The sequence below is a fragment of the Sturnus vulgaris genome, chromosome Z (assembly GCF_052056855.1).
Source record: "Sturnus vulgaris isolate bStuVul1 chromosome Z, bStuVul1.hap1, whole genome shotgun sequence".
Classification (NCBI taxonomy): domain Eukaryota; kingdom Metazoa; phylum Chordata; class Aves; order Passeriformes; family Sturnidae; genus Sturnus; species Sturnus vulgaris.
Window position 1 is genome coordinate 35210786 of NC_142283.1, and position 14682 is coordinate 35225467.

Here is a 14682-nt window from a genome sequence, read left to right on the forward strand (position 1 = left end):
GACAGCTCACTGGAACTATTGATCTATAGTTAGGTAAGTATGTACTGACATAACTCTAGTCCAGATGTAAACTACAACTTGCTTCCCTGATCTGTTAACTGTTGTTGTAATTTAATGTATTCCTTATGCACCAGATTAGCACAGCATCTTGGAGACAGCAGTACAGGACATGAAGGGAGTAGAATTAACACCTGAAGGAAGGAGGCATTTACAGGGTAAATAACTCTTGGTGACACTGTAGTCACTCTCTGCAACATGTTTTCTAGGCCATGTGCAAACCTATCTAATTATAGATTACAAAGCCTAGCATGCTGGAATAGTAGCACCTTACAAAATCAATAACATCAAAAGGTGGACATAATTAAAAACAATATAATTATAATCCTGCCAAGAGATGGCTCTGGCACACTGTAGGAAACAAATCAGAACAGAACTGTTGCAGTGGGTTCATCAGCATCTTAGCTAAGCTACAGTCATTTTCTAAGTTTCAATCAAGTAATGCTATTTTCCTCTCACCTACATTTTCTTCTAAAGAAAAAAATTATCATTCCCATATAACCTCAAAATGCACAGGTCCCATGTCTTACAAGTAACTTCTGGCTGTTGTCTGATAATAAACCAAGCTGTTTTCCCCCTTGATAAGCACTCCATTTTCACCAGAAGTTTCAAAATTTTACACTTAAATGGTTTCAGTTTGTGCCAGAGACAGGCTTAAAGCAGAAAGGGATGCTGTGAGCAGTTGAGGTCCTAAGGCACAAGGGCGTCTCTCTGTCTCTTTTATTTCCATTTTCATGTGCACTTTAAGCTGCCTCGTGTTAGCAGTGATGGACAATTACAGCATATATTATCATGGCATGAGAGAGGCTGAAATCTTTACTTCTAGATGAACTAGGAAAATTTCCTTTTCTCCCTCTCAGAGTTTCTACTTTCCCAAGGTGGGAGGGAAGAACATTCAACCAGATCTCATGAGTGTGATGGCAAATCAAATTCAGTTATCAGACAAGAATCAGAAGCCTGAAGTGGCCAATCTCCTGAAGCACCCTGCAGAGTTATCAGTGAAATTTTGTAGCTATTTGCCCTCATCCATAATGTGCCCTGCACACACACTGTGCAGTGAATCTGAGATTGCTGCATTAGGGTCCTTGTCAGGAAGGGGAGAATAGTTTCATGGTTTTGCTAAATTAAATTCTTCCCTGTTGACATGACTATCAAGATTTCCAAGTAGCTTTCTCTCTACCTCCCCTTGTGTGGTTCCAGGAGAGCCATCCCAGGCAGCCCTCTCCAACTTCTTGGTCTCAGGAATCAGACACGTGCAGATCAGAGCTGCTGATGACTAACCAAAATGCTTGCAAGAAGGATCGTACAGTTTGTGCCTCCAACTGCTGGCCTGCAGATGCCAGTCTAGGTTACTTTGCTATTAACTCTTTTTTGGAAGACTGTTCAATCTGTTACCTAATGAGCCAGAGAAACCGGTAGGCAGGGCCTTGGGTCATTTCCTCAGAAACGTCCTCCAAGCCTCTGGCTCAAACCGAATGAATACAACAGCAGCCGTGTCTCCATCAGGTGGAAACACGGCTGCTTCTGTAGAAGATGTTAATTAACATCTTAAAACAGCAACATCAGCAGCCTGTGGGGGAGGAGGGAGCCAAAGGGAAGGTGAAATTTAAAGCCAGCCAGAGCTCAGTGGAGCATTAGTGTCTAAGTCTTTGTCTGTCAGCCTGCAGACCCTGGAGGAATTTCATTCTGTACCAATCCAAAGGGACATAGTGTCCTTGTGACAAAGTGTCTGTAGAGGATGTTCTTCCCCAGCTCTTCCCAAATTTTTTCTTTCCCCACCGGAATAGAATGATGTGAAAAGAACATTCCTGTCTTCCTGATGATGGAATGAGAGAGTACTGGCAGGCTCCACTGCAGATTGCCACAGGTTTGGCCACACTGCTCAGCCAAGTCAGACATGAATTGTTCTCTTAGTCAAAAGCTGTGTTGGGATTTCAGATGCCACAAGACAAGGACACATCAAGCAATAACAAAAAAGTGCGAAATACAATATTTCACTTAGAGCCATGCTACATGATTGGACTCAATCTGTAAAATTAATGTTCTATTCAAGAGAACTTGCATCCAAATGTGTTACAGGGATATCACTTCCCCATAATTTTTATAATTAGTCTGTCATAGCAATACTCTCTCTTTCCCCAGCAGAGAGCTGTCAGGAACTCCACACTTGTCCCCCATTTAATCCACACTGTGACAAAATTTTTACTTATTTCTCTTGTGAAAGAACAAGGCTCCAAAAATATACTGACGATTGAAAACTGAAATGATTTGTTCTTCCAATCTGTGAGCTTCTTTCTGTGTCTCTTGTCCACGTGGAAATGAAGACAATGTGAGGACCCCATCCACTCAATTGCAAATTCCATAGAAGATTGAATAGAAGACAAGCACTATTCCTAACCAGAGATCTTATCTGTAAATCAATGAACAGTATGTTTTAAAATCCAGTGCAACTTTTCTGAAACAAAACCAGGTATTTTTATCAATTTCTTACAGCCTAGCAGTACAATAAAGATGATCTATTCTCATGCTTAGTCCTTCTAAGGTATATAACAGAAGAAGTACAGGTATCAAAATATGCAGTGGTACTTTCCCCTGTTCTAAATCACCAGCTTGGCTTCCATGGTCTTGATAGGCTAAAAAGTTTAATTAAAAGAGAACATATTTGTCAGACCACTTGCAGAAGACTCATTTTGCCATAAATTTTAAGGTAGAAACTGTCTCTCCTGAGGCAACTGTAATTCTCTATTTTGTCCTGATGTGTGGAAGCAGACTAAGCAAAGCAAAGATATAAAGAGTCAGAGTAAAGAAGATAGCTGGGGAACGTGCAGTGACATACTCTACATTAATAAAGCAATAAGATAATGCTTGCACCCTCAAATAGGGTGAATGCACAACTTTGCAGAAAAATTAACTTAGATTAATAAACTTTATTCTGCATTGAATTAAGGGATATTATAACATATTTCATAGCATTACATAAAATAGATGTTTCTTGACTATTTGTAAGAGTGGTTTTGCTTTTTTTCCTCTTTTATTATCCACCCAAATTACATTACTGCAGTTTGACTTTCAGGCTGCGGCTTCCAAAATTAAGTAATGGAATTTAAGTGAGGGATAAAGTCATTGATCGGTGCAGAAGTAGTTTCGCTAATGTACTTTGGGTAACCCTGCCAGCTGGACTGGCTCGTAGCATTAACCAAGGGCAGCCAGAACAGCCAGCTGCCCTCACAGAGCCTCCGTCTTCCCTGTCAGCAGGTGCCTGCCTTGCTCCTCACAGTGGGAAGAGGCTGGTCTGGGGTATCAAAATTCCAAGAAAGCACCTTGATTTTGTCAAAGGTAAATTTTATGGTGGCCCAGTGATGTGGTTGGGGATGGATGGTGCAGTGTAGGCACAGAATAACAGAATATATTAGGCTGGAAAAGACCTCTGAGATCATTAAGCCCAAGCTTTTGACCAATCAAGACTCCTTTGACTAAGCGCCATGTCCAGTTTTAGCTCAAACACCTCCAGAGAAGGTGACTCCACCACCTCCCTGGGCAGCCCATTCCAATGTCTAATCACTCTTTCTCTGAAGGAACTCCTAATGTCCAACTTAAGACTGTGTCACTTGTTGCCTGAGAGAAGAGGCTGGTTCCCCCTGGCTACAGCCTCTTTTCAGGGTGTTGTAGAGAGTGATAAGGTCACCCCTGAGCCTCCTTTTCTCCAGGTAAAACACTTATAGTTCCCTCAGATTCTCCTCATAAGACTTGTGGTTCAGACCCCTCCCCAGCCTTGGTCTCGCTCCAGAGGAAGGAGCCTTGTGAGAAAGCAGTTCTATTCCAGCATTGAGTAGAAAGTCTGAAACCACAGGTTTTCCCAGAACCAGATACAGCAATTCCTGTATAAAAATATCCCTGGATCAGAAGTCTTAAATGCCTCATGTGCTGAAAATGCATCACCCAAAGTAGGTTATATGGGAGTGGAAAGTTAAATATGAGTCACTGCACTACCGTTATACATGTTTATAATTAAATGCAGTATTTTCCCAGGAGGAGATATGAGTATTCTCATAAGAACTGTAAGAGATGAATAGGTAGCAAGAAATACTGAAGATTTTTTATATAACTAAAGTATCAGCTTTCCCTTTTGGACCGCCTTTTTGCTTAACAAAAGATATTTTATTTAGTAAAAAATGATCCAAAACGGATGGATGATTTTTTTGAAACCTCAATATATTACTCAGAAATGCTTATATACTTTAGTTTGTCTCAATTTATAAAACAGCTACAGACTGCCAAAAGAATTATATGTTTACTACTACAGCTCTGCTAGGAGATCCTCAGTAGCAGTTTATATTGGCAGGTCGGGGAATGCAGAAGAAATATTAACACTGAAAATGTTTGGGTGGTGAGCTAGCTGTTTCAGCTGCCTCTCTAAGAGAAATCTAACACAAATTTTTGTTCAAATAACCCATGACAATACAACAGCAGATTTGAATGAATGAAATGGCCTAGAAACCAAGATCAGAAAAAGCTGTTCATGACAATACCTCAGTCTTAACTAATGCTTTACCTTTCCACTTCTACATACCTGGAGGGCAATACGAACCAGTGTTGACAGGGTCATGGGAGAAATATATCAGCAGTGTCCATGCACATACTCATCTTCCAGGTCACTTCTGTTAGAGGGTCTGACAGATGCACCCATAATCTTTGCAGCCACAGTGTAAAAAACACAGATAATCTGCACAGAACGGTGATGCAAATCTCTGCAATGGCAGAGGGGGAGTTTTGCTCAGTTTTCCTCCAGCCTACACCTGCCCACTGGCCAGACCCTGGAGCTCTCCAAGGTGACATTGGAATATGATGGCACCATGCTGCTGGGCAACTTCACAGACACTTGAAACAAAGAACTGTTTCCTTCTGAAAACCTAACGGAGCTGCGTGTCAGTCAGTTTATCAAAACATGGCATAACCTAGAGCATAATTGTCCAAAAGACAAGGCAAGGAGAGGAAAGGAAAATGGACATTTCTTCTACAAGGTAGTGAACTTCGATAACTTCCAAAAATTACTGCTGTAAATTTAGTCTCAGAGAAATACAGCTGGTGACTCCAAAGTTCAAATGCTGCACAATGGCTGCTGGTGTCTTCCTTCTAGCAGTCATGTATCAGCTCTTTGCCATCAAATTACAGGAAAAGATCCAACAGGCAGCACACAGAGGCTGCTATGGACATGACTGCTTGGTGTTTGATCATTTTGGGAAATGTTAAGGTTTACATCAGTGGCCCACAAGAGGAGAAGCTATGAAGTATATGCTCCCTGGGACAGAGAGGTTCTTCCTCTCTCAGCAAGAATCACAACTTCTAAGAGTTAAGTCACTGTCTTATGACTTGAAAATTTTCAAGTGCTTTCTTTTGTCTCACAGGTAATAGTACCGAACAGCAGCACCATGATGTCCATTCAAAACACGAGACACATCTTTAATTTTGTAGGTGTCAATCTCTCAGTATTATTTCCGATTTTTTTTTTTCCAAAGAAGAAAAGGTTTTCCAGAAGGGATCTGAGGCTATAAGGGAACAACTTGGGCTTGCATGTCTTCTCTTCTCCATGTTGTACCTTCTGAAACATTAAAAGACATAGGCACTGCAAGACAGAACCTGCCGAATTATCTGTGTTCTGGAAGAGGGTCTGAAGGGCAAGAAGTGAAAAAAACAGTGATTCTTTATTTCTGTCATTATGTGTCATGGCTAAATCTTGAATGGAGGTGACCCCCACAGAGGGTTCAGGGTAGATGTAATGATACATAAAGATTGCTCACAGCCTCACATTCACAGGTGGTTGGGTTAAACACTCCATCCCACTGTCCCACCCCATTATCTGTCTCCTTGTGAGTTTGCCTTTTCGGGAGCTGCAGAGCAGGCTTGATTTCTCATTGCTTTCAAACAGTGCCACTTCCTGGTTTAACTGAACCACTGCAGTTCTTCACTTATAAGAAAAGCTGGGATGTGGACTAGACGTGCCATAGAAAAGAATCTCTCCAGGAATTACCTTGCATTACTGTAACAGGCTGAAGTCCTAGGTCTGAAAGTAAGGGTGGTTGAAGCAGGAGGAAGTCTGATAAAGTTTGTTCACATCTTGAGGAAAATTTCAGTAACTGTTTTGGGACCAGTCTAACTGGTCTCAAATCTTCCATTTATTCTTCCTAACTAAATCTGCTGAGCAGCCACCAAGCTACAGTATGCTTCAAATGTCCCCTGCCAGCTCCCTAGATCAGATGGGAGAATTTCTACTCATTAAAAAGCTAATGTATTACTCCATTAGCCCCCTGAATTTTACACATTTCTACTATCTTCTCATAATTTCAAATATTCATTTGAAAAGTTAAATAAAATTTGCAACTATGAAATATACAGGATTTTCTGCTTGTTTCCCATAGCTGAGTTTATTGCAGACATCTCAACTGAAAGTTTCCTATGGTCAACAGTTAATTTGCTTCAGATATTGGCTATGGAATCTCACAGAATCCTGCAGTCCTCAAGTGTCTCTCTAAGGCAGGCAACGGTCAACTGCAGGCTTAAAAAAATAAACATTTGAATATGAAGGGACACTATGAATATTTAATGACTAGCATGCATTGCTTTTTAGGATATCACAAATATTTGGAGAACATCATCTTTGTCTTCCTCCAAATGTAAGACAGGTGGTGCTAATGAAACTGCAGTGGATGGGTTTTAAAAATACCTCCCTGCAGAGATTTTTAGGAGTGGTTTTTGTGACTCTCTCATGCAGCTTTTCTCCAGTACTATTTATAACCAGCTCAGCCATCTGAGGTGCCCTTGAAATATTTCGTTATGTCAGCATAAAACATTCTGCATACACTGCTGGTTCCCCCTGGTGCAAAGCAGTTGGAAAGACTGTCTTGCAAAGAGAAGCTGTAGGCTACGTTCCAGAAAGCCAATGAAAGCCTGGAAGGAGCTCCAAAATGATCCAGACCTCCAGGACTAATCTGACTTAGACTCATAGTCTGTTTCTACTGCAAATCTGGAAAATGTCAGCTTTACCTAAATACTTCCAAACTTACTGCTTGTCCTGTCCCCATTTTGTCCAATACTGTAATCAGTGAGCCAAATCTACTGAAGTACCTTTATGCCCACAGACTGCACATAAAAAGCATGGCTGGATGAGGGAAGTTTTACAAAATGGTTAGAGAAAAGCGAGGCTGACCAGGATGAAGAGAAGACATCAAACAGCACATTAAACGAAACTCAGCTTTTTTTGCACTCTGTGGACTAGGATGTGCCCTGCAGAACCCACAATTAGCTCAAGAAAATTGACTTTTGAAAGCAGGAGCATGGACATTCCCCCAGAATGTAAACCAGGAGGAGATATAGCATAAAAAAAGCCATTAGTTTAAGTGCTCCCTAAATGTCAGTCCTCCCCCCTGCAACATTTCACAACAGTCTACCCCTGACTGTGACCCCACTTCCAGTCAGTCTAGAAAGCCTGTTGCTTTGAAAAGCCATGAGGTAGCTGCCACAGTGCTGTTAGTGCACTCAAAGCCTGTGGGCAGCTCAGCTGGTACTTTACTTTGCCAGCTATAATCCTTTATTCTTGCCCTGAAGAAATATATTCCATCCCCAGCAAAGAAGAACACATGAGGAGAGAAATCTGTGCAAAGCACTTACCAAACCTCATGATGATCACCTACAGAGGCTTTCCAGGAAGAATTGTTTTTCCTGCAAAGGTGAGCACTGCCACCACATTGTAAGATATAGGAATTATTTAACATAGGCATGCCTGGTAGTGTTAAAAGTAATAGGTTTCTTCTTCTCTTCTACAAAGTAGTGGTGGGCTTTAAAAAGCTTTAAAATACTTTGGAAAATTCATAAACACACAAAGTCTGACTGCAGCTGAGCTGAGATGTGCTTCATTGTACTTTAAGGATAGCTTGCAGCAGTGAGTATCCTGTCCAGTCTTTCTAACAAGAGAAGTGAGCAAGATCTGCAATCAACTCGTCTACTACCCCTCCTGCCACTCTGCACATCCACAGTAGCAAAAAACAATCACTTTTGCACCAGGATGATTTATTTTTAGCCTTTATTTAATTCTGACACAGGGACACAATGGCAGGAAAATTAATAACTCTCGAGGAGTCTCATCTGACCCCTCTGAGGGCTGTCCCATGAGAACCATCAGCCCAAAGTTCAGGTGTCATACCCACCCTCATGAGTCATTCAAGAGCAGCTCTCCAGATCAGATGTCTGAGGGGATTTGCTGCCTAGGGCTATGAGAAGTTTTATGAAATAAGGGGAAAAGCAGTTCTGGATTGCATAGGACTTATTATGCGATGTACAGGAGAGAAAACAAAGGCAGGAAAAGGGCCAGACTTAGGTGATTTGAGGGATAAAAAAACCCATATGAAAACAGAGCTGTAAAGGGATTTAAAAGGACCAGGTTTGTGTAAATAGTCAGCTTCTCAGTACCTACGTCTTACTGTGCCTTGTACCTAGTGTGCATCTGTCTCATCTTTCATAGTGAACTCCTTCCTACCCCCTTCCTATGTGAGGGGCACTCAGTAGTTCTGCAAGCAGGTGTCTGGGGCATGGTGAATGATGTGTGTGTGCTGGTCATACCAGTAGCTGGAATGGAGCTGTGGCCTCCAAGGCATGTATGCCCATCAACAACAACTGAAGAGACTTGGATTTGGGGTTCAGCTGTTGGACAGGCAGGAGCCTGAGTTCAGTCCACCTTGTACTGAGTAAATGCTTTCTGTGAATGACTACAGCTGAAGCTCAGAGGCCCCAGCACACACAAACACACACAAGCACCTGCAGTCCACATGTTTTGTTGCTGGTGCCAGTTCTGAGCTTTTGTTTTGTCTTTGGTTCCTAGACAAAAGTGCCTGTGTTGCTCAAAACTTTGCTCTTCCCTAACAAACAGTTTTGCGAGCAGTGTGCTGCTCAGCATCTCTTTATTTTGCTACATGTTGTGCATGACTTTGGCTGCTCTGAAACAATCTGCAAGTAGCTAGTGAGGAATTTTCAAATAGACCCATTGCACAGTAAGACAAAAAACAGATGTATGAGTCTTAAGGAAAGTCCATATAACTCAGCTTTCATGCCTGTTATCAAGAAGTCAGGTTTACACACAGTGGAGAATAAAGCCAAGAGGTTTCTTGAATTACAATTCTAATGGTAAAAGAGATGCTAGTATACAGCCTAGTGTACAGTAACAAAGTCAGCTGTCCCTACTGCATCACATTATCTGCAGCCATCATCTACCCCATCAACTACTCCGAGATCTGTAGATCTCTAGACGCTGTAGTTATAAGGGGATTTCTAACTGCTTCTATGCTGCAGAGAATAGATCCACCATTGCCTTGGCCCAATTGTTAGCTTCAAGGGTGGTCAGCTGAGCAGACCAACACTGCCCTGTTGCTATTAATAATCATTGAATGAACCAGACCAAAAAAAAAACACTTGGAAAGGAGCTGCCATAGTGTGATACAAGATGCCCTAATGTGAAACAGGAGAAGCAAGGGAAAACCAAGGAATCCTTTGATAAAGAAAAAAAAACTGCAGGAAAATCCAGTTGCAAAACAATCAGCACCATTTCTGGACTCCAAGACCAGGAAAACTTACAGAAGTAGAATAAGTAAAGAGCCTGAACACTGTATAAAGCTTTGAGGACTTAGAATGCCAAGTTGTGCCTGCTTTCGTGTTGAAATCTTGCAGACATGTACTCCTAAAGCTCTTGTGAGTTCCTGCCAGCAGATGGGTGGGATCTAGCTGACATTGGCTCTGGATCAGTACTAAGTTTAAAATAGCTACATGCATCTCTGATAAAGCTGATCTGTGAGAGGCCAGATGGATGATAGGTGGACCACTGACTTCCCAGTTAATGACTGCATCCTAGCTGTTACTTAGATAGCATGGCATACCCATTCTCTCAAATATATGCTTTCTTTTCCATGAGTCTGGCTGGCTGGAGCCATCCATAAAGCTTCACGGTTGTCTTTGGATACCCTTCTTGCTACTTCCAGTGCTTACCTCTCCCAAGGGTGTTTGATTACCTCAGAGGTGATCCAATGACCCTGGAACATCCCAGGACACAGTTTCTTCCCCTCCAGATGTGACAGGCCACCTCAGAGCCTCCTTTCTAACCAAGAACCTGACTCTCTCACAGCCAAAGGACCCAGTAAAGGCCTTCTTGCACGGTTTCTGCACTGGGGCTGCTGGGTCACCAGGAAATGTGCAGGGACACACACTCAACACCTCCAACATACAACAAGACATTAAGTGGTAAACGACACAAAATCCAAAGCAACTTCATGCACTGGAACAGGCATTTCCCAACTCATCTGTCTTTCCCACTGTGTCCTTTTCCAATTACTTTGCACTCAGAAGTGTATAGACTTCTCAGACATCCCAAGTAACCCCTGTGAAGCCCATATTTTTTCCACTGCATAAGCACAGACTTCACTGTTTCACAGTCAGCTTACCCTTCTTGATGACCTTCAGAAATCTCCTGTAGAATTCAGGATTTTTTCTTTGACTTCAAATTAAGTCTATCATCAATCATGTAACAGTGGCTGTCCTTTCAGATCCACAGCCACAATAATTATATTTTGTATGTTCCAGGCACTTAGTGTGTTAGTCTACACACATTTCTTACCGATTCCATGAACTATGGATAATGATTCATTAGTAATAAATTCAGTCTCCTCTCCAATTCCAGTACAAAATACAGAAAAAAGTAGATAATTTTTAACATCATGAGTACCTGTGCCAGCACAGGTAATAAGATAATAAGAGAAAGGCTACAAAAAGTACTTCATCATTATGTCTGCCTACTAAAATCTGTTTTGAACGCCTGAAAACTACATGCAGGATGGACTGTGAGCAGTCCAGCTTGAGGCCCATAAAAAGGAAGGCAAAACCTGAGCAAAAGTGTGATGAAGAAAGGGAAGGGCAGAATCTCTGACCTTCGCTTTCCCCCACACACCACCACCACCTGCTGTGGGACACCTCGAGGCCTCCAGGAGCCAATGCTGCAGCCTAGGAGAACCCTGCAATCCTTCTTCCTTGGATCCAAGTCACGAGTGAGTTGTGGAAACGCCCCCATCTCCCTGCTCCTGCCTTCTGTGGTGAGAGCACAATGAGTGGACCAAGGCTCGACTGTGGGGATTGGGCAACATGCCTGCATTTCAGAGGACAGGCAGCTGCTTTCCAGCTAAGCTGCTCCTGAGATTGGAGAAGACAGATAATGGCAGAAAATAAGGAAAAAAAGGCACAAACTGCTTTGCCCCTACATGGTATTAGCAGCAAAAAAGGTAGCAACAGTGTGGTGGTGAGTTATACTATACTTTTTAAAGTAACCTTAGCTTTTTCTAACTTTTCTCTACTTTTCTTTCTCTTTATCTCTTTAACTGTTAAATAAAATATATAAATTTTTTTTGTTATCAATGTTTAACCTTGTTTTGGTTCTATTCTTGTTTTTAGGAATAACTGAACCTTTGAGTTTGTCCTGCTTTATTCACAGAGAATTTTCTTTGCTCCTCCATGATGGGGGCGGATTGTTACAGCACTAGCAGAACTGGCTCCTGCTGCTAGTGTGAAGCAGGAAACTGTACTGTACCTGCACTGCTTACAACACAATGTGCAACATCAGAGTAACTGAACAAGGAAAGACGGAGAGATGAGGTCTTGTCATATCCAGCAGGAACAGCTCCCACAGTGCAGCAACAAAGGCAGTCAGCCCACCAAAGCCAATGAAGCAAGAGGATGAGGTCCAAGGCAAGTTGAAAGCACACTTTCTTAAGAAGGATCCTCAGAGATCAGACAAACAATACCAAGATGCCAATGAGCTATGGAAGATGCTAAAGGTGGGACCCATCTAGTGTCTCAGACCTGTGAACTTTGTTTACGGCAATGCAAGGTACCCCAGCTGCCCATCACAGCCCTGTTAGCAACTCTTTGCACCTGTTTAGCCTCCAGCCATTCTGATTAATACTAGCAAATTTATTTGTGAGACCTTGTGAGACTGAACAGACAACCTTGTCTGTAAAGAATACTCTAATCTCAAAAAACACTTGAAGAGAGAAATGGTGCAACAGTCCCTGTCATATTAAAATGCACAGACTTGGGATTGCTTGTTTTCTAGGGAAAGAGGAGACAGTAGTAAGAATGAGAAGCCTGGTTTCTCTTGAGTCACAACACACAGTATCTGTTGAGGTGCCAGTGCCAGAGGATCCAGAAAAAACAACTCATCGTCTGTGTTTCAAATCAGCATTAACCATTTTTAAGCAATGCCCATTGCAATGGCTGCAATAAAATCTAGAGAGACCCTCAAAGCCGAGCATTTCAGCTGAAATCAGCAAGTCTCAGATGTTGCAGCTGCAGTCCATAACACTGACATGAAGCAGAGAAAGGAATCTTTTCCAGAGGTGTTAGAGCAGGCCCAAGGGATACATTCTACCTGACATCCAGATTCACTCGTGCCCTAGTCTCTTTCCAGGCACTTCTGTAAACAACAAAATACATTTAAACAATCCAAGTAATGCTAATATAATCCATTGCAGCTGGTTACAAAGGTATTGCTTAAATGGGAAAACAGAAACATTTGGACAATGTATTGTATTACAAAATACACCAAAGCAGAACTTCTGCTCTGGATCCAGCTGAGAACCAGTAGAAAAGACCAGAAATAGAGACATTATTTGCTGCATCAGCAGTCAGCACTGTTCCCAAGAGCAGTGGAAACTGTCATATGGTACAGCCTTGGAGCACCCAGAATCAAAGCCTTTGTGTTCTCTTGGAACAAGGATCTACACAAGGGACAGTGAGTGACTTTTCTATCAAAGCAGAAGAAAAGTAAACAAATAGTCTTAAAGAATTTAATGAGAATGAAGTTTCACTTTCTTCAAGTCTGTGAAGAAACAATTGCAACCTACAAACAGGGGCAGAAAACAACAGGCAAGGCTTTAATGGCAACATCTCATCATGGGAACTACTCAATCAGTCTTTGTACTGAGGCCAATGGCTTTCATTTTTGTTCTGTTCTTATTTCCATGTGTGCTGGCTTTGCATTAATTGGCACTTAGAAGAGGGCATCCAGGGAAGTTTTCTCCCTGAGAACTGCCTCTGTGACTTGATGGGACCAATTGGAGGCCGGTTTAGTTGTTAACAGCCTGGGAAACCAATTGGAGAATTTGGTCCGCCTCCGCGAATTCACATTTTTAAGTGAGCAAACCCGGGAAGGGCCCAATCCTTTTCTGGCAGCAGTGCAGGTAGCTGGGCCCAGGCCTGGCTCCACTGCAGGCCTGGAAGCGGGGCAGGGCCAGGCTCCCTGTGTGGGGAGCTGCCATGGCCCGGCAGGGAGATGGGGTGGCCATGGACAGGGCCAGGCTCCCTGTGTGGGGAACTGGCATGACCTGGCAGGGAGAAGGGGTGGCAGCAGGTGCTGCAGCTGAGCCCAGGGAGGCTGATTGAGTCCCAGCCATTCCTCTCCCCACCCTTTCCAGAGCAGCCGCTGCTGTTTCTGGCCCAGGCCCCTGTTATCCTGTACCAGCCCCTCCCAGCATGGCCCGAGTCTCCTGAGATCCTGGCACAGCTCTAGCATGGCCTGGCCGAAGCCTCTGTATTCCTTGTGTGAGATCTTAACTCTTTCAATGCTCAGATAAAGCTTGCTTTCTCAATCCTCCCTTGAGTGAGAGAGAAAAAAGAACAGAAAAGACACCAAGGTCAGTGAAGCAGGAGTCAGGTCCCAGATGGAAGGAGAATGAGGAGATGCCATGAATTTAGGCTGAAAATCCTTTTGTAAGCTATGGGGATGGACTGTAATACACAAAAGATTCCTATAAACCGTAGAGAAAGACATGAGGGGTGGAGTGTTGAAATTGTAGATCATGAGCAAAGGTACCCATGCATGAAGAGAGAGAGAATGATGAAGACCCTTTGCCTCAAGGGAAGAAGAAGACTAATGATTTTAAAGATGGATGAAGAGAACCTCTGTTTTCGAACAGGTCATCCTGAAAAGTAATACTGCATGAGTTTAACACGGCCCATAAGCACAGCTCTGGGAAGGTTATGAAGATGGGAGGACTTTCACCATTGCAGATTCCTGGGCAGCTGTTATTTGTGGAGAATGAAGCTACAGGAGAACTGTTTTCTTTTTCTCTTGTGGAAAAGTCCCTATAGCCTGACAAGGGGAGACTCCTCTCTCTAGCGTGAACTGAAAAAGACTGTTTTTAAGGTGGTAACTGACTGAAGTATTTCTATATGTTGTCAGTGAGAAAGAGAACAGGGTGTGGGAGAAGGGTGGAGAGGTGGTGTGAAGGCTTTATTCTGGATTTTCTTATCATGTTGTTAATAGAAGTTTTCTTACACCGTTTAAGTTTTCAGCCCGCCTTGCTTTTGCTCCTAATCCTATCTCACAGCAGGAAATAAGTATATTGAAATTGGCGAATCAAACCTACTACACTAAATTGGTGTTTTCTGTTGGTTACAAATTGAAACCAGGACACCATGGACACATCAACATGCAATCACGACACAAAACACACATGTTGATGTGTCCATGGAAATAAGAACAGACATGTCCAATTCAAACCTTCAGTAAAACACCTCTACATAGTGACAAGTGCA